This window comes from Lissotriton vulgaris, chromosome 8 (assembly GCF_964263255.1).
Source record: "Lissotriton vulgaris chromosome 8, aLisVul1.2, whole genome shotgun sequence".
NCBI classification, from domain to species: domain Eukaryota; kingdom Metazoa; phylum Chordata; class Amphibia; order Caudata; family Salamandridae; genus Lissotriton; species Lissotriton vulgaris.
This window is the reverse complement of record NC_141696.1, coordinates 363909213-363925663: the sequence shown is the minus strand read 5'-3', so window position 1 is coordinate 363925663 and position 16451 is coordinate 363909213. Positions and strand designations below refer to the sequence as shown.

The 16451-nt window shown below is 45.3% G+C and overlaps 1 long non-coding RNA gene across 1 annotated transcript in view; it reads right to left on the bottom strand.

Moving 5' to 3' along the window:
* Positions 1–4150: 4150 nt before the first annotated feature.
* Positions 4151–16451, bottom strand: part of LOC147697049 (uncharacterized) — a 248069-nt gene continuing 235768 nt past the window's right edge. The window contains exon 3 of the long non-coding RNA XR_015299282.1: positions 4151–5695. This is a non-coding gene — a long non-coding RNA (uncharacterized LOC147697049). The remainder of the gene's footprint in view (positions 5696–16451) is intronic.

Genomic DNA, 16451 nt, shown 5'->3' with positions numbered 1-16451 from the left:
GTATGATACGCTGCTTATGAAGAAGGACCTCGACTTCAGAGAATGGGTAAAGTAAAATGGTGTGATTGACAAATTGCTATAAGGATATGGTGGTCGAAGGTACTAAGGTACAGGGTTGAACAAAGAACTGGTATGCCTTAAGAACATCACAGCTTTGGGAATGATTTTGGGACCCCGATGACCGGATACATCTACGAAACCGGGTACCTCGCGCTAGGCACCTCTGATTCCTCTTTTTAGCGTTTTTCACTACACACGATCCTTAACGCCATCCTCGAACCTCCCCATGAACCACCTATCACATTGCCTGCCCCCATGACTTTAAGAAACCAGAACCCTAAGGGATTATATCCCGAAGAGACAAGTACGATTATGTGGTAAGTAAAGGATTTTCGTGCCCTTACATTTGATGTGTTCGAATGTTGTCCCCCTACCTCCCCTTTTTCTCCCCCTTTTTCCCTCTGCAGGTTACATTAGAATCCCGATTAGAGTATCATAAGGGATCTGGAACCACGTCACGCCCGATGCATGAAGACGGACTAGCGCTACAAAATGGCACAACAAGGACGCTCTCACGACCTTTTTACCAAATCTAACGCTTTTCTGTCCCAAAACTGCATGCTTCCCACCTCCTAACACAGACCCGAAACGTCTAACGTTGGGTAACGCACTGAATAGCCCAAACAATACACGGTCATTCTCTATGTCACACGTGTACTGTTCGGCCTATTGTCTCTCTCTCTCTCTCTCTCTCTCTCTCTCTCTCTTTCTCTCACTCACTCTTCCACCCCTCCACACTTTCCCTCTTCCTAGCAACTGGCACCTAATTGGCGAACCTGGTGCACCTCCTGATTGGCCCCAAATACCACAAGTATTTGTGCAAATCTGTCCTAAATAAAATTGTATTGGTACCACGTTACTACCTCTCCTTTTCTACTAAAATATGGATGAAATTTAAATTGGCCGATAGGAAAGGGACAGGTAAGACGACTAAGGTTCCCTAAATTTGACCCACTCTCAGGGAACTCTTTGTCAGTGGCTCCTATGATAAAAATGTGTCTGTGGTGATGCGACCATCCCCATTGAAATTTGTCTCCGTACCCCAAGCTGTAAGAAATGATCGAGACACCCCCATCTACCCAAAATGCCCCCAGTTTGGTATCCATCAGATCCCTCCTTCCCCGAGGATAAGTTTACTAATTATTGCAAACCACCCCTCCCGAGTTTTTGTAGTAACCAGGTTGCGAGGATTTATATAGAAAGTTAGAAGGATGTGTGCAAAGTTGAAAATTAGATTGAAAAACGAAAGAACTTGTTGCAGTAGGCATGGTTGAAAATAAGATGTTTTTATGTAATGCAGACTCGTTTAGCCTATGTTCATCCCTCAGAAGGATGCTTATCAGACTATGGTGAATAGCACGTTGCACTTTTTGTAAAATACAAGGCCCTGAAGACTAGCCTAGCCATGCAAGACTCGTACTAGAGAAATGGGTCTCTGCCAGAAGAACTGACATCTACTATAATAGACATATGACAAATGAACGTAATAATCATCAAAGCGTCAAAGAATTAGCCAACAAAAGGAAGTTGCAAGGAATCCAGCAAACCCATCATCAATTGTTTATACGTAAAGCCGCAAAAATCTCAAATGTAGCGAGTGCTTACGCTAGTCGCTTGGTGTTGGGAGAGAAAATAGATTCATGTAATTACCTTTTTCTGCAAAATCTCTAAAGACTGTCTTTTCAACACTCATTTAAGGATATCACTGTCGGAGGAGAAAGAGACCGGATGTGGGAGCACGCGGCCTGACTGCGGATTGTGGAACGTCAGCAACGGAGGCCAAGGCGAGACCACGGCAGTAAGGAGTCGCAGGACGGGGCACTGTTTCAAACAAAGCTAAGGAAAGGGCTGACCTGAAGCCCCTGCTCTATGATCAACGTGTGCCAAAAGGTCCCCGCTCTCTGAACATGGTTACGGACTCGCCTGTCGCAAACTCTCCGCCTCCCCCTGATCTGTCCCCGACTTGGCCTTGCTCCATCCCCTCCTCCTCCGACCTACCATAAGGACTGTTCACACCCGCACCTTTCCATCCGAACTCCCAAATTCCTCCAAAACCTACAGAGCTACCCAGAGAAGAGTACTCCCTGCGTCAGAAAGGGGGGGGGGGCTCCGACTAAGTAGACCACGAACTGTGTTAAATCCCAGAACGGTGACCTAGAACTCCACCAAGGGTCGCCCCCGAAGAAAAGATAAACAAAGTCTGTGGTTCTGCCCGCTACCAAGCACCTTGGAGATGATGGAAGCAACAGGAAATGCCCACCACAGAGACTCAAGAAACGAACTGATCTCACAATTACCCCCAACGACTCGATCCACATGAACATTTCTGTTGATAGGTAATCCAGGTGTTCAACAGTGCCGACAGAAGACGACAAAAGGACAACGAAGAACTCTGATATTTTTACTGTATCTCCTTTCTCTCCCAATCACCATTGGACTGACTATGCACCCACCGTATACAAAAAAGGACTTATTTATATGATAATTTACCAGTTCTTATTCTATGATCTGTACCCAACGCCCTCGCTACGTGATTCTAGTCTGATATTGCATTACGATGACTTTTTCCTGCAACCAACTTAACAATGAACCCGCCTACTGACTGATGAGATTTTTTATATGATGTTTATAATGTGATGTTTACGTACAGTTCTTTCACCCAAGCCCCTCTCCCTTACTTATGATCACTGCATATAGGGGTAGATAGGAAATAGGCCAGCAAGATGTCTTGGAAATGTTAAAGGGAGGACTGTGGAAAATAAATACAAACTTGGTGAACATTATCGGCGCCATCTTGCCCCTTTCCAGGCCCATTCATGCGCGTAAGCAGCAGCCATTTTGAGCACCATGGCCTCCCTGCCCCTCACTAATAGCCAGCGCGTCTCTCTCTCTCTTAACCTCGCAAGCATTCCCCCGCACGCTGACAACCCCCCCGCTCTCTCATGCCTTGGGTCATAAACCCCTCTCCAGCGCAGCTTCACCACGGAACCCCATCCTGTTCCCAGCGCGACACCTCCCTTCATTCCCTTCATGGCCTCAAACCCTTTTTGATGCAAACCCCCTTTTCCTGTGTCCCCGTTTGTCTTCCTCGTTCCCAGGCTGCCACCTGACCCTGCGGATACTGTTTATTACCCCGTACAGTAGGAAGCTTCCCCTCCCCATCAAAAGACCCCCGAACCGATCAAAGCCCCCCACCCCATGAGATCCGATCAACCCCATGCATTCCGTGAATCGGCGGAATGCCCTGCTGTGCGACCACCATCACCTATTGTGACCGGGGTGGGGAATCCAACTGTAAATGTATGTGGGAACGGGTCTGGAGGGGAGATTCCGAGGATGTTCTTTCAAGTATTAAAATATTACGAGAATGTGTTATGTGCAATAAAGGTCGTAAACTCTAGTATAAGAGGCCCGGCCTCAGAGATGTGGTTAGAGCACCTCGTGACGATACTTGCTGTCTGAATTGATGTGTTCTCCTCCGGAGAGAATAAAATCCTCGTTTCCCGCCTTCCAGTCTCCAGCGCCTGCTTCTTCATTGATTAATATTGGTGGGTCATAGAGGCGATACCGCCGGGCAACATAAAAGGGTCTTTGGTTACCGGTTGTCTTTGGAACCCTTTTTAACACCATTTATAACACAAAGCAGTAAAGGAAAGAAATGTGATTGATTATGTTGTATGCCGCAGAAAGTTCTAGGAGTATCAGTGTGCACGCTTGCCCTTTGTCTCTTGCAGTGAGTCATTTTTGATTGTTTAAGATGTTGGTTTCTATGCCATGGATGGAACCAGACTGGAAGTCAATCAACAGCTAGGTGGTTTCTAGTCGAGTGGAAAGATGAGACATGGACACCTATTTGAGAACTACTGTAATACAGGAGGTAAGCCCATAAATAGGTGTCTCATCACATTAGGTGTTTTGAGGATCAGAGCAATTTAAGCTTGCGAGTTTTTGAGGCATGTTGCCTCTGGAGAGCAAAGCATTGACAAGCTTAGTTGTGAGAGGGCCTAAAGCAGAAAGTCTCAAATTTACAACTTTGGCACTGCTGTTGTCAGTGAGCAGAGAAAATATTTTGAAAGGCACTAGGTTCTTGGTAATGTCCAGCTGGCAACCTGATGAGTGGTTTAATAGTTGGAGGAGCAAATCGAGTGAATGGAGTAGGGATGGAAGACGATTCAATGTTATTTCTATAAGTGACAAATATGGCGGTGAAGAATGTCATTACATTATCACAGAGACCTTTAACAGGTAAGGAGGCTGAAAGTCTAGGATCAGGCATTGACAATTTAAAGGAGAGCGCTAGAAATAACCGCAAAGTATAGTTGAGTTGACCACCAGGAGTAGTGATACTGCCAACTGGGTGATCCTTTGTTATTTGTCTGATCCTCCCCCCTGTGCATCATCAGCCATCAGGCTCAATGTGGAATGACACAAGCATAACCCCACCACCAGGCTTAGGCTCCAAACGTTTTCTGAGCCACACCAGGGTTTTCACCTACCCACACGCTCTCTCCTACAGCATGTTAGTGCAATGAGATTTTACGTAAAGCCTGTGCTTCCCACACCCATGTAGAGCATCAAGCAGTAGATGACAATTTTGTGATCAATGGCACTGAAATTTTTTGTGACTGCATAGATTTCATGCTTTCTGCACAGGTTTTGTAGTTTAACCAGGGGTGCAGCGCCTGCTGAGAGTAGTGTCACTTGTCCATTTTCACAAGAATGGTGACAGCTGAAGATCCACATATGAGCAAGAGTGTGTGGACAATGACATTGCCTTGTGAAGAACTGGGTTCAGTGGTAGCGATGGGTGCAGTCCTGACCATCCTCAAGTTTGGAGAGTTGGACCACTCTAAGCTACTCCTCCAGGGCAGGCACAGCAGATTATGGGGCAGTACTTGGCGCCTCCTGAGCAGGACCGACCGCCTGGATAGTTTGGGGGCAGAAGGCCTGGGGCTGACAAAGACAACAACAGGTGGGGAGGCATGGGTTTGGGAAAGTAGAGGTATGTAGACTGTTAGGTGTAATCCAAAAGGACAGGAGGCAGCCAAGCTCATGCAGCTGGATCACATATGATTATTGTAGGACTTAGTATACTCCCATTGCCCCTCCAAGGCATTGCTGATCACCTGCTGCCCAGACTGCAGCTGCCTCATAGATAACTGGAAAGCAGCCACAGTGAGATATTTGGGGGTGGTGGTCGAGGTCACATATGAAGGTTCAGGATTTCCCTCAGTGAAACCCACCCTTGCTTCCATCTCCTTAACAATCACCTTTTTAAGGAGAAGTGGTAACAACAGGTGCACTTGTTGGCCATGGTGTTGTAGGGGCAAGGTGACTGGCGGAGAAGACGACTTCAAGCCCCGATGACAGACAGGCCTGCTCCTGGGACATCACTGATGCTTGATGTTCTGGGCCAGAAGGAGCCCCTTGAGAGGCTCCTTCTAAAATGTGATGTCCAATTTGATTACCACTGGCTTGTGTCTTTGTCATTATCCGGGTGGAAGCACTCTCCCTGCTGGCGTCTTCACCCTTCTCCTCATCTGTGGTAGTATTAACCAGTGCCTGCCAAGTAGTCTAAGCCGTCTCCCTCTTCACCCCGGATTCTGTTGTTACTCGTTTCCTTCTTGGTTGCTCACTAGAAAAGACAGATAAGAGAACAAAATACTGGTGATATATATGATAAATGTTGTCATCATTACAGTAGTCACTATGACAGAGGGTGCTATTGTCACATACCCTACACCCCTTTCCCATACAAGTGATAGTCCCACGAGTCACTTTAAACGGTAGATGACTATGGACAACAACGGTACAGCTATGGAACATGGTACGTCCCCTTCCAAAATAAACTGGTGGCAGAGTTAATCATAAACAGCATTGCCTTTGCTCTTGAGATGCCTTGACTTACTCAGGGATGTCACCCTCATATTAACTCATGATGGCAAACAGAAATGAAGGCATTGGTTAGAGGACTACAGGTGACGACTGGTGGGTGCAGCATGCATGCTTGTCCTGTGGACTATGGACATGTGATGGAAACTTCTAAAAGTACATTTTATATACATGACTTAAAAATGGCATTTGTGTGTGTGTTACAAAGTTAGAATTGTCAATACTCATGGTGCACACTGTCTATGATCTGTGTTTGACAGGACACAGGTCCAATACAAAGTGCTAGAAATAGAAAATTAGAACATATGACCCTGGTGACATGGGCATTCTTCTGAAAACTAAACATAATTTATCATGACAAAGTTCCTGCTTGCCAGTATATTTTAATTGTAATCGCATTTATATAGGCTCTTACTACCCCTGGTGAGGCCCTGAAGTGCTTTACGCCAGGCAGCCCGCTGCTCCAGAAGCCAAGGCTAGTGATTAATCCATTGGTTATTGCTTGCTGTTGGTTACGCGGGTTAGTTATGTGCTCTGAAGCACATCATTCCATGTATTTATCCCAGTGTCTTTAAAGTGGATTAAACTACAGTTAGGTGTGATCCTTAGTGGGGAGGTATGCAAGCTCATGAAGATGATTGCTGAGATTAGTAGAAGAGGTAGAAAAGATTAGGTATTGCAAGGTGCAGGTTAATACCACTAAATTAAGGTAAGGGAAATTTTCTGAAACACAATACCAGAGAATAATGCAAACATGATCATGACTTAGAGTAGGCTGTACTCAGATGCAAAGGGGGCATGCAGAAGATTGAACACAACTTGTTTTGCAAAGTGCCACATGAGTGTGCAGACAAAGGAGCTGATTTTGCTTAAGAAGCACAGCTGACCATGAGATGTTTAGCCGCGCAAGGTTTAGGAGCATTTGGCCCTAACTTTTGAGATGAACGTGAAGCAGCGGGAGACACCAGCATTCTCTGTTGTCTCATATCTGCTCTACCACATCTTTTTCTGGCTCTTTGGTGATCATATGGTAATACTGTATTTAATACACGTGTTTCAGAACACTTGCTGGGGTTCAAAAGTGCCTCGTGGGTACTTCTCAGCACGAGGCCCTTCCTTAATGAATAGCATTTGTGAGTATGCAAAGGAGTACTACAAGAGCAGTGGCGTAAGGAAACTTGAGGGGGCCCCCTTGCAAAGCACATGGAAGGGCCCCCCCCCAGCGGCCCGGCCAACCACCTACCACTTTGCCCCACCGACAAATAAGCAGTCACCTAAAGCTGTACTTATCTGTGCATACTCCAAACAGCAAATATAAATAGAAAGCACTTTAATTATGTTCTAGGGCTGTCTGAATGATGAGATCCATGACTGATAATGGATCTCATCAAGGATGGAGAGGTGTGGCGCCGCGGCCAGGGCGACTGACACTGGACGCTGGGGATCATTGTTCTGGCGGCAGGTTAGCCCAGCACCATGTGACTCTGGGCAATAGCTTGCCTAATCTTCCCAGCGGCCCCCAGTGCCTAGAGACCGTTACGGGTGATTGTTCGCGCTTTATAAATGTGGATTATTATTATTATAATTAAAGGGAACAAAGACAGAAAAGTCATATTACAAATGAATACATACTTTTTTATTTATAACCCTATATAGTGCCAAGATGAGGTCTTTCCAGGCTTTTTAAACACATGGCTGGCATTTTTCTTCTGGCAGCCCTACTTTATATTTCTTTTCTTGAAATGCATTCTCACACTACAGCAGTAAATGTAAATTTCAAATGCAAGGAATAGGCAGAGTGGGGTCCCAGGGGGTACTGGAACCAGACAAAAACTTAGCCTTGGTAACCAGTTTACAAAGGTATGTTGACTGTGCACCTCAGATAGAGCACAGCTGACTGTTATGGTGCACTGTAGCACCCAACAACACTTTTCAATAATGTACATCACACACAGACATGTAATAGCGCACTCTGGGTAGAGCTTATACAGCACATAGCTCAGAAATACCATATAGCTGGATGGCGCGCATCTCCCAAGAGCATTGTCAGTTGTTTAAAACAGAATGCACTGGACAGACCTTGCATACACCCCACATAACGCAGGTATACTATACAGCTGGCTGCAATGTGGCCCCGAAGAGCACTTTTCAATAGCATGAAACAAATACAAACTTCCAACACAACACATTAAATAGAACATTTTGCGTAAATCTAACTAAGCACAGACATGGCATTTGGGCCTTGGACCATATTTTCCATAGAATGCAGTATATAAACATAAATAACGTAACATAACATGTAATTGCTGCCCCAATAGTAGTGTAGCTCTATCTATAACTTGGTCATTAGAATGTTCTACAACAAAGACGATGATGCTGGGCTGGCAATCAGGCGAGAGGGTCCACTCATCTTCACTATTGAGAGGCTCAGAAGCGCACCATTTAATTTATGAGGCAGGCCACCTAGCCGAAGGACAGATATGAGGCAACTGGTGCACCCATGCTGCAGCTGCGCGCTACAACTACTGCGCTGATGGTCCAAGCTCTACGCCACTCTACTCTATGCCAATACACTCTACTCCACTGCAGTCTACTCTGCACCACTCCGCACCCCTCTAATCTGCTTCACACTACTCTACATCACTGCACCAATGCACTCTGCGTCAATGCAGTCTATACAACTTTACTCAAAACCAATCCATACTATGCCAATCTACTCTGCACCACTGTACTCAATGCCACTTAAGTCTAGGCCACTTTACTCCACTCTACAACACTCCACTCTTTGACGCTCTTCTCCACTCTATCACTCTATGACACTACCCTAACCATTCCACTCTACGCCATTGCACTCTACGCACTGCAATCTACTCTGCACCACTCCACTCTGTTTTGCACCACTCTACACTGCACCACTCTACACCACTGCACTGTATGCCAATTACTCAAAATCAATGCACTCTAAGCCACTGCACTCTATGCCAGTCTACTCTTCACCACTGTACTTTATGTCACTTAATTCTAGGCCACTCTAATCCACTCTACAACACTCCACTCTATGGTGCCCTAATCCACTATATGCCACTCTGCAACACTACTCAACTCTATGACCCTCTATGCTACTCCCTTTACGCCACTTCATGCCATTTTACTCCACTATATTCAACACCACACTCGTCTTCTCTGCTACTCTACGCCACTACACTCCATGCCACTCTACTCTGACACTCTATGCCACTCCACTCTACGACACTACTCCACTCTGTGCCATTTCATTCTACTACACTACTCCTCTCTATGCCACACTACTCTACAACAATCTACTCCTCTCTACACCACTCTATAACACTGTACTCCATACTACGCAACACACTCTATGCCTCTCCACTCTGCCCTACACCACTCCACAGCACTCAATGCCACTCCACTCTATGACACTCTGCTTCACTCTACAATACTCAACTATATGACACTCTAATACACTCTACACCCTTCCAATCTACGACACTCTACTACCTCCATGACAATCCATAACACTATGCCAGTCCACCCTATGTAACTCCATGACACTCCACTCAACTTTACTCTACACCACTCCATAACAGCCCACTCTACTCCACGACACTCTGCTTTACGACACTCTGGCAGAAAAGCAACTTGCGCCTTGTCTGTCTAAATGCCCCTCCCATGCTGTGTAGCAAATGGGGAAGGGTCAAATGTGAACATTAATCCTACCCAGATAATCTAATTAATTAAATCACTGGCTTAGTGATTTCTCATCAGCCAGAGCTGTCACTCATTATTATTGGTGTACTCAAAGGGTATGCTATGTGTTTCTAAATTATCCCTACTGAATAAATATAAGCATCTGATAATGAACCCTTAAATATCCATTCTCATGTGAAAAACGAAATATCAAATCCAATGCTTAATTTGAGCCTGTGGTTTCCGGTGCCCAGCATAGAATTAAATTGTCAGCACCTCCACGCATGACCGCCTGCCCCATGGCAGAGCAGGTGGCTGAAATAGGGATGACCACAACAGAAGCCGGCGATTAATTCAATATATGTTAACAATGATTAATAACTGCCTTGCAAACCATTCTTAGAGCTTTGGGAGCCGGGAATAGTATGAATTGTAATATCTGCAAAAGTGTGAGGGTTAGAAGTTGCCTTGGTACTGTCATTGGCAGCAACAATGGATAGTTTAAGTTGCAGAAGCCTTCTGGCAAGGGCCCTGGCACCTAATTGTTTACAAATTAAGCACTGCATGTGAACCTTAACTATACAGAAGCCAGATGAGACCAAGCAGCACAGGAAGGCATATGCCTGAAAACACACACTGCACTGTACCCACATTTTGTGAAAAAAGGCCACCTCGCAAATTATAACTTCTTCATGATACTAAATAGTACATGTAAACAAGTTCGTATTGCTTTATTCGTAGAATGAATTTCTGCTCTTTCTGTCCTCTAATTACTAATCTGGGATAATTGATGCAGAATCCCTGTAAAAAGGCTTTCCATTCGTATTTGCTGTTTGAAGTATGTGCCAATAATGCGGTTTTACTTCTCTAAGCGTTTAACTCTTTGTCGGGGGTGTAGTCGCATGGGCTCCCTCCAAGTAAGCTATCAGCCACGGAAAAACGCCTCGCCAGCCACGGCAAAACGCCTCGCAATGTGTTTCCTTTTAACTTCCTTATTTCCTCACCAAAACCCTCTCTCGCAATGAAAAACATTTAAAACCTGGTGAAGATAATTCCTTCACCAAAATATGAGCGCAGCCATGAGTTTCTATACTATGGCCGAGCTTCCATCGGTTTTAATCCAAGAACAGAAGACAATCTCAAGGCGCGCTGGTGGCAGCCAACAGGTAATGATCATGCCCAAACACAAACAATAAAAACAAGATAACATTGCATTATAGACAAAAGGGAAAACCTTTTAAACCAATGAAATTATGGGTTGGGCAATTACCCATGACCAGCAAGGTTAGCACTGGCAATAATTAAATTAAGGCTGCAACAGTCCGTCCTGGGCTGCATGGTCCGTCCTGGGCTGCACGGTCCGTCCTGGGCCGCACGGTCCCTCTCAGCCGCCTCATACCTCACACGCATTTTATATTGCGCAAAGTGGCATGCGCATGAGAATGCACAGCTGCAAGGCTATCCCTGCAATGTCAGTGTGCAGCGGTCCGGAGTCTGTAGCCGTGGTGCACTTCTTCATGAGCTCTTTAATTTAATATTATCTTTATGCCAGTTTTACATTCATCACTAAGGGCCCTCCTCCGAAGTTAGTGCCCTCCCATTTTTGGTGCTTTGCAGAAATTTTAAGATCATCTTAGAGATTCTTGTTGCTTCAATGGGTGTAAATTCTGATCTTTATGTTTTACTTGTCTTCAGTACTTGATTTTTTTCACAAGAAAGTGTCACTCAGTCGTTGAATGTCACTCATAATTACACTGAAATTATGAAAATGTCACACATAAGCAAATTGAAACCATGGCAGCTATGTAAGCCTATAATTAATCCTAACTACTTGATCAAACTCACTATCAGTATAAATCCCTAGGTATATGACATCTTTAAGAATGTAGGGCCTCATTTATGAGGCCATGCGTCACTTTAATGCCGCCGGTGCGTCACTTTTGTGACGCACCAGCAGCTTAAAAAATGTGCCTTGTTGCACCATATTTACAAAGTGACGCATCTAGGTAGCTGGGTCACTTTATAAACCCCTGCGCTACATTATACGTATGCCAGGTATAATGTATGCAGAGGCGGCGTTCTGACGCAAGAAAGAGTCATAGAAGTGACGCAGTGAAATCTATGAGATTTCATTGCGCCACTTCTAGGACACAAATGCGTCAATTTCTACTGACGCAGGCCCTTTCACATGGGGCTTGCCCCACGTGAAAGGACACAATTGCTGGAGGTGCGTCACTTTTGTGACACAGTCCAGTAATGCGTCACTTTTGCGCCATACAGATACGTCAGAAATACTGACGTATCTGTAACTCCTTGCGCCATGATGCGTCATACTGTAAATATGAGGCATCATTGGTGTCACAAGTAGGGCGCAGTGAAAAGTGACGCATCACTGTTTTCACGCAGCGATGCGTCACTTTTCATAAATTAGGCCTGTAGTCTTTAGCATTCATAATAACCTTGCTGGGACTAGATTCATGCGCATTAGAAGTATGGTTGTACAAATCCCAGTAACGCTTGGTGTGGTACGCCTAAACAGTTAAAACTAGCCTAAACTCACCATCATGATATGGAACAAGTCGGCAGCTATATTGGTAATGTTTGACTAAAGTCAGATGGTTAGTAGTCTAGAAGATACATGACCCTTCCTAAAACAAAATAACAACTTTTCCGATATAGTACGAAATAAAATAATGCTACTCCTAAATGGTCACCCTTTTCAGCCACGAGAACACTGCAAAAACGGACTGCATTCTGCTCCTGTAATGTTTTATTTGTAGCTTTGAATTTTTTTTAAACATCCCTGCCCTTCAGGTTTTCTACAATAGCTTCTATCCCAAGTACAGGAGAAATATTATTACTGTATACAAAATGCCAGAATAAAAGCAAGTCTACATTCCGTTTGTCTGTTTTGAGGCTGCGTATGGACAGTCCAATCATAAATATTGATCAAATATTTTATTTCTTAGTGCACTCTTTTAGGCTTTTTCTACATCAAAGAGAAAGTAATTAGTAGAACAGTGTCCGAACTGAGCTAAAGTGAAATGTAAATGCATAACTGCGTGTGGAGTGCTAAGTGGTTGCTGGCTGTGCGGCTGCGAAGGAGGCCCCTGGAGTGGGGGGAGGGGGCGGGGCCCCCCCACACCGCGGGGTCTGCGGGGGCCTGTGTTACGCCCCTGTACAAGAGTTCTGATTTATGTACTCAAAAATGCTTTAGTGAATAGGCCCCATTATTTAGATATTAAGACATAGAAATGTGCTGAACCCCTTCGATGCTCATGACGAGCTCAGCTCGTCATGCAGTACACTGGTCGTGTGCTCATGACGAGCTGAGCTCGTCATGAACAATGGTAATCAAAGGTTCTCAGCTCAGGAGGGAAATTGCTGCAGCACTGATGGTGTTAAATAGTGAGTACGAATGATGCACGTTCAGTGCATGATGTCAAATTCAGTGAAAAAGTAGCTAGATGTAAACTAAGCATTTTCTATGCTTCTATACTAACTAAAGTGTCGAAGAGTAGAAAATGCTCAAATGGTGAGAAATATGTTCGATAGGCAGTGACAAATATTTGAGGTGGCAGCAGCAGCTATTACACCTACTAAAAGACTGCTTGTCTGGGTGTTTCGAATTTTATGGCAAGACCGGAGGCTCATATTATGCTATCTAATCTTGCATTTAATTAAATAGCAGCCAAGATAAGCGCTAAACTACAGTTCCCAGAGGGCTCAGGAAACAACTGGCCAATGGGAACGCAAACCAAACCAAATCAGATAACCAATCAGGTGGAGACCATATGGATAAAGTCACCCCTGACCGCAAGCAGTCCTCTTTTCTTGCTGCTCGCAGTCAGATAAGTGCCTTATCTTTGTTGCTCTGCTTTTGTACCTGCTGTTATGTATATATAATCTTTGATATTTGTACTGGTATTAACTTTGCACTGTATTTTGTATTCCGCGTTAGTGTAGCTTTCTTTATTCACCTAATTGCACAGCTGTGTGTCGGACCTTGCGCAAGGGGCTTCTCCAGCCTTCCGCGTCGCGAGGCTCCGTTCCCCCTTTTTCAGTGTCACTGGGAGTTTTGCTTCACTGTCGGGCCTCACGCACGGGGCTTCTCTAACCTTCCGTGCAGCGAGGCGCCCCACGCTTTGACACTTCTCCGTTGAGGCTCCCTGTTTTCTCTGCCCTAGCTCGCGCGCACGTTTACCTTTCAGGTTCAAGCGTCGCACGTCTGTAGTTGCCGGTTCTTTCCCTGTTTGGGCACACACTTTCCTGGTTTCTAGCACGTTGTGCAAGAGCCTTTTACCGAGGGCGTCTCCTCTTTACTGGATACAATTTACCTGGCAGTGAGATCCTGGCTGTTGTAGCTCCTGTCTTGTGCGGACTCTGCCATTAGGCCAGCCTCCGGCCTCTCCCTGCTCCTTTTTGTTAACCCTTTCTACACTTGGATTTTCCTTCAGCTCTGCCAATATGGAACTCGAGAGTTCTTCAGAGTCTGAATTACATAATGAGGAAGGCGAAGCCTTTAAAAGTGATTTGAATACTTTTATCAATGCTTCTGTTGAGAATGCGGTTGAAGCATCTGAAGCGCCTTTCCAAAGGTATGGAGAACTCTTCGCTCAGTCTGTTTTCCAAAGCATTGGCCCATTCTGCGGGGGAAAGCAGAAAGAGTAAATTGGTTCCCTCTGTACTGTTGAGCACTTCCAAAAATGCGTCACGCTTGATTCGCGAGGCTTCATCGCGCCAGAATGAGGACTTAGCTCCTCCCAGGTCTCCTTCTAAGGAGGGGTTACTATCCTCTACTGAGGGTAGAAGAAAATCCAAGTCCAAGCATGCTGAGATGCCTGAAAAATTGGTGATTTCCACGGTACTGGACACAGACGATGGATGACATGGGTGATGCAGATGACGATTTGTTTGACGTCTTCGACGTTCAGGACCCCTCTTCTCCCCCTCTATTAAGAAACAAAAAACTGACTCATTGGTTTTATCACCAGTGTTAGATGCTGATGGTGTTCCCATGTTCGATCCATCCTCTATTCGTCATCCCAACTCTACGGAATGGTTCCCTTCTTCACACTTGGGAGAGTATATCTCTACTAGACTTCGTCTGCCCCTCGACAAGTCAGTTCACTCAAAGTTAAAATCCGAATGTCCCAAACTTCCTTACCGTCAAACATTCCTTCCATTGACCAGCCTCTTCTTACTTTTTTCTTGAAATTTGGTAAAGCCCCACGTAAAGGAGTAGATAAAGCTTGGTCCACTTGCCAGGACAAGCTTTTGGATGTGATGGGTCCTTTACATCGCCTTTTTGATTTAGCAGAATCTGCTTGCCTAGAAGGCCAGGATTTGAACGCTGAGGACATTACTTTGTGGGTCCAAAGAGCCTTTTGTCTGTTAGGCAATATCAACCCGGCTATACCCACGAACGTCGCAAGGGTCTGTTGATCAAGCTTGATCGTAAACTGGCCAATCTGGCTCCTCTGGATCCCGGCATTAAAGTAGACAGTCTTTTGTTTGGAGTATCCTTAGTGAAGGACCTCAGCAAATTCGTCACTATTTTCGCCTCTTTGGACAGGGCCCAACAATCAATTAAATATGTCTTTGACCCTCAGGTTTTTGGGAGGGCCGGCAGAGGCAGGGGTCGCTCTTCCAGCCGCTCCAACCCAAATCAAGGCTCCAGAGGCTCCTTCAACTCCGGCTACCAAGAGTACAAGCCACAATTCTACCCGCAACGAGGTCGTGGACAGAACAATGTCCGCTAAACACGGTTCAAGGTTATCTTATAGAGTTTTACTTGACGCCTTTCCAGGCCATTTTTCCTCCTACTCCGGTTTTTTCAGCAGACATGTCTCCTCTCATCTCTGTAGAGATCCAAATTCTTCTTCAAAAACAAGCCATTCTTATCGCCCCCTTAGATCCGTCGGGGTTTCTCAGTTCCATCTTTCTAGTCCAAAAGAAAAACATGAAAATGCGTCCTGTCATAAACCTAAAGTGATTCAATCAATTCATGGTGTACCGCCACTTCAAAATGGAAACCATCCTTCGCTTGAGAGACACTCTTTGTCCACACGACTGGATGGTCAGGCTCGACCTTCAAGATGCTTACCTTACTATTCCCATTCAGGCTTCTCAAGCCAAATTCCTGCAATTCCAATGGTCAGGCGTTACCTACCGCTTCTGTTGTCTTCCTTTCAAGCTTTCTTCAGCACCATGGTGCTTTTCAAAACTTTTGAAACCAGTTGTGGCCTACCTGCGATCCCTCGGGATTAGACCGATCATTTACCTGGACGACATACTGCTCATGAACTCAGACAGACAGAGTCTTTTGTCGGATCTGAATACCACCCAAGCTCTTCTCTTGGATCTGGGTTTCCTTATCAATTCTGAAAAGTCCATGCTCATTCCATCTCAAAGTATCGAGTTCCTGGGTTTTCTTGTGGACTCGTCCACAGCATCCCTCCGACTCCCTCAGTCAAAAGTCTTGACTATAAAGTCGGAGATGCTTCAGGTTCTTCATTCCTCTCTGATCTCTCTCAGGTCTCTTGCCCGGATCGTAGATCTTCCATCCAAGCTACCTTTCCAGGACCGCTTCATTACCGAGCTCTATAACGTCTAAAGATTTGACACCTTCATCAGGGCCTGTCTTATTCCGAGGTCATCACGTTAGATCAAGAGTCTTGTGTGGAGCTCCAATGGTGGATTGAACATTTAGATACCTGGAACGGGTGGACTATCTTCGCTTCGGCCCCAGATCTTGTATTAGAGTCCGATGCCAGTCTATCGGGTTGGGGCGC